We start from the raw sequence: 4,693 nt of genomic DNA, 5'->3' as shown, positions 1-4,693 counted from the left end.
ATAACTCCCCATGCCCTCCTTCCCCCAGGTGTGGCAAACACTATTCTACTTTCTATCTTGATGAACTTGACTACTCTAGGACTGGCTTATTTAAGATATAATTTTTTTGAAAGTTAAGATCATAACTCGCATACAAATACAAAATGAATATGTGTCAGAGGTTTTACTTCCTTCATTAATTAATGAGGAAACCAGTAAAATGTTACAACTAGATCAAAGGAGAACTCAATCACACATATATAGGCAACTAGGAATGCTAGAATGAATTTACAAAAAGATACAAAATGGTCTAACCATAGGAAAATAATCAATTGTATTTCACTGGACACAATTCATTTCCATTTCTACAGGCTAAAATTGTTTGCATTATTATTCATTTTCTACAGCTTACAGAACTGTAAAACAGTCCAAAAACAATGGAAGAAAAAGATAACCAGGAAGCGTGCTCAAGGCATACTATACACATAGAACGTAGATGAATATTGACAATATAGCACTGAGCGGGGAAAAAATGGGGGAGGACTGTGCCAGGTATCAATGTCTTGTTTGTCGGCTCCAGTGCCACCTAGAACTGGACCCTGTGAACATTCTCATTTGCCAGCTGGTACAATGTTAGGCCTTATCAGCAGAGGGCACTGGAGGGACACTGCAAGGCAGAGCAGAGAAGGTGGCTTCCCTTCCTGGATCTTCCGGTTTCTGTGACGTCTCCTGTGGAGACCCAGTGGCACTCACTCTCCAGCAAATTTCATCGCCACCCTAGTGGACGCCTTCCAGCTGGCCACCTCTGGCCTGCAGGCTGCACCCCAGCTGGGAGCTGCAGCTCTCCGGTGAAATTCTGTCATCTAGTGAGCTCCTTGCCCTCTCCAAGGAGGTCTGAATCTCAGCCTTGGGGATGGGGCCTCTTCCAAGTTTGTTCCTCCCTTGGGTATTCTTCCTTAACTTTAGTGGTAGTAGTGCTGCTTACATTTGCTATTCTATAGTTGTCTGCTACCTCTCTCAATAGTTTTATTAACTTTGTTAAAAGTTGAACCACCTTCTCTGTTAGATCATAACTATTACATTAGATGTTCCCTGATAAATTACTGATGTGGTTTCTGTGTCCTGACCGATATAACCATAACCTTAGTTATTTTCTCCTTATTTATTTCTTAAACATGTCACAACCAAATTATTACCATAACAAAAGAAATATATATTAGCATGGTCTCCTGTCCCTTTCACTTTCTCCCAAAGTGTCCATCATATCAATAATATCCAGAATTTTAGTTTTGTGTTGTAGTGGATATATTTTCTCTTTCTCTTTCCTTTGGCCCTAGTTGCTTTTTCTTTTTTAAGTTTATAAAAAGTTTACTTAAGTATATAATATTCTTACTTCTGATACCTTGTAAAACACATCAAGATCCACCCCACCCCCCCGCCCCCGCCCAGGGAGTTCAGAAAGGATTTTTTTCTTCTTCTTATTTCTGTACTTCCTCAAATATATTTTCAATGTGGGTCTTTGTGTGGTATATTTTCTGAGAACTTGTATGCCTGGGGCTGAGTATCACTTTTCCTATGCTTTTATTTCTGAATGACACTTTGGCTGAATACAACATTCTAGGCTCAAGTTTTTTTCAGTATTTAGTATATATTACTCCTTTGTCTTCCTGCAGCCAGGGTGCTGTTGAGAGGTCTAATATCAATATGATTCTTGTTCCTTTGTAGATCATATGCCCTCTCTTTCTAGAAAGTTTCAAAGCTTTCTCTTTATGTCTTGGTCTGGTTTTTCCTTATCTCTTCTCTTTGGCACTTTATGATCTGAAAGCATTCATCTTTCATTAGTTATGAGAAATTTTATTTTTTCTTCAAATATATCACCCTCTTCCGTATTCTTTTTAATTTTGTCATTTGAAACTCCTCTTACATAGATGTTGGCACTTGTACTTCTTTTCTCCACATCCCTTCCCTATTTTTTATTCATTATCATTTCCTGCTAGCTTTCCCATTTGCTTTGATGTGAGTTTCTAGAGGAGAGGTCAGCAAACTACAACCCATAGACCAAATCCAGCTTGCCACCTGTTTTTGTAAATAAAGTTTTATTGGTATAGCCATACTCATTTATGTACTATCCTTTGTGCTACAATGGCAGAGGCAGAGTTCAGTAGTTGCAAAGGAGATTATGTGACCCACAAAGCTTAAAATATTTACCATCTGGGGGCTTCCCTGGTGGCTAAGTGGTTAAGAATCCACCTGCCAGTGCAGGGGACACAGGTTTGAGCTGTGGTCCGGGAAGATCCCACACGCCGCAGAGCAACTAAGCCTGTGCACTGCAACTACTGAGCCTGTGCTCTAGAGCCCGCGAGCCGCAACTACTGAGCCCGCATGCCACAACTACTGAAGCCCGCGTGCCTAGAGCCCGGGCTGCACAACAAGAGAAGCCACCGCAATGAGAAGCCTGTGCACCGCCATGAAGAGTAGTCCCTGCTCTCCACAACTAGAGAAAGCCCACGTGCAGCAACAAAGACCCAACGCAGACAAATATAAGTTAATTAATTAATTAATTAAAAAATATATATTACCATCTGGCCCCTTGCAGAAAACATTTGCCAGCACCTATTCTAGAGGGTAGGAATAATTTTGTTCTTCTTTCTATCCTGAAGACCTAGAATGTAACTTGCCCAGGTTTGTTGAATGAATGAATAGATGAATAACCCTTGAAGGGCAGATATTTCAAAAGATAGAACAGAGAGAGATTGTTTCAAAAGGTAGAAATAGAGCATTCTAGCTAAAGGGAACAGAAACAGTATAAGGAAAGATAAAGAAGTGAAAATCAGGGGTAGATTTTCAGTAGAGCAAAATATTTAACAAAAGTGAGGCCAAAAAGACTGATTTAAGAACTATTCTAGGGAGTCTTGAGTCTAGAATGGGGAGTTGGTGCTTACTTCTCTTTGCAATTGCCAGATATGTCACATGACCAGAGATATGCTTAAAGAGGACTCATGTGGCAGCACTGTGGAGAACACATTAGAGAGAGAAGAGGGAGGAGAGATGGAGAACGGTTCAGAGGCTACTGTAAGAGTGAAATGAAAAGGAGCTGACTCAATATGGTGATGATGGTAAATTCGGAGACACAAGGCAGCTTGTTAGAAAGTGATATACTTCAGAGTCACAGACTTGTCCTATGGTGATTCAGTAAGATGCATTTAGGAAAATAACCCTCCTGCCAGGTGGTAATTCAATAGAGAGAATTTAATAAGGGAACTAGTTAAAAGGTACAGGCTGAAGAGCTGTTAGAGCAAACAAGGGAAGGTGAGACTACCCAGGGATTAAGCAACTGCAGGAAGCAACTAACAGCCACACCCAAGGCTGGGACTAAGGGGAAGACATAGTATTCCTGGAGCCCAGGAGGCAGAGCCACTCAGGGTCTGTGGGAGCTAGCCTAGGGAGGAGGTGCAGCCGCTGGGCCAGAGCCATTGCCCAGAGCAGAGAGAGAAGAGAAGCACCCTGGAGTCTCCTCTCTTCCTGCCTCCAGTCTCCTCCCCGTGCCATCCATTGGCTCAACCCAGGCAAAATCGTGTTGCCCAGCAAGGAGTCTCGAAAAGGTAGTTTCAAGAATCAGCCCCTTGTGATTCACAGCACGGTAGAGGAAGAGCAGGGACTGGATTTGAGGCAAATGGGCGACTCACCAGCACACACAGGGTTACTGTGAACACCTCAGATGAGGTTACACACTGAACTACTACACAGTATACAATTAGTAAATAGTAAGTGTTATTCTTTTATTACCCTATCTTACATCTCTATCCTTGCTCTATACTCTGGGACTTGTGCATATTAACTCCCTCTGCACACACAGCACTCTGCCCTCCCCAGTCATACATCCCCCAGCTCTGTCTTTCCCTTTGTGATTCATCCTAGGTTCTAACTCTGGCAGGATGCCTTCCCTGAGTTCATTAGTGTTTGTTAGATGCCTCTGTCTAGGCTCTGAGAGCATCCTTGTGCATGCCTGTACCATAGCACTAAGCAGGCTGTGTGACAATGATCTATTTATTCTTTGATCTCTCTGTATTAGTTTTCTATTGCTGCATAAAGAATTACCACAAACTGAGCAGTCTAAAACAACACCCAGTTATTACCTCACAGCTTCTGTAAGTCAGAAGGCCGGCATGTTTTACCGGGGTCACTGCTCGGGATCTTACCAGGCTGAAGTCAAGGTGCTGTCCAGGTGTATCTTCATTTGGAGTCTTAACTAGGGAAAGATCTATTTCCAAGTTCCTTGGCAGAATTCATTTCCTTGCAGTTGTCTGACTGAGGTTCCTATTTTTTTGCCAACTGGAGGCCAAAGACCACTCCCAGTTCCCAGAGGCCTCTCTCAGGTCCTTGTTATATGGCCCTCTACACAAGATAGTAATTTGTTCCTTCAAGGCCAAAGGTGAGCATCTGCTGTAGCTTTGAATCTCTCTGACTTCCTCCTTCTTTGACCCCTACATCTTCTTTTTAAAAAAGAGCTCACCTGGTTAGATCAGACTCACCCACACTCAAAGAGAAGAAATTAAACAGCAAATACACACCAGGAGTGGGAATCTTCAGGGCCATCTTAGAATTCTGCCTTCGACACTCTCCTTCGAGATGTGAACCTTCCAAGGACAAGGAGAGTCTCATATTTGTCTTTATATCCCTGTAATTGATCAGAATTAGTACCTGACACTTAGTA

This window comes from Delphinus delphis, chromosome 5 (genome assembly GCF_949987515.2).
Source record: "Delphinus delphis chromosome 5, mDelDel1.2, whole genome shotgun sequence".
Classification (NCBI taxonomy): domain Eukaryota; kingdom Metazoa; phylum Chordata; class Mammalia; order Artiodactyla; family Delphinidae; genus Delphinus; species Delphinus delphis.
The sequence above is the reverse complement of the archived record's forward strand: the minus strand, read 5'-3'. Positions refer to the sequence as shown.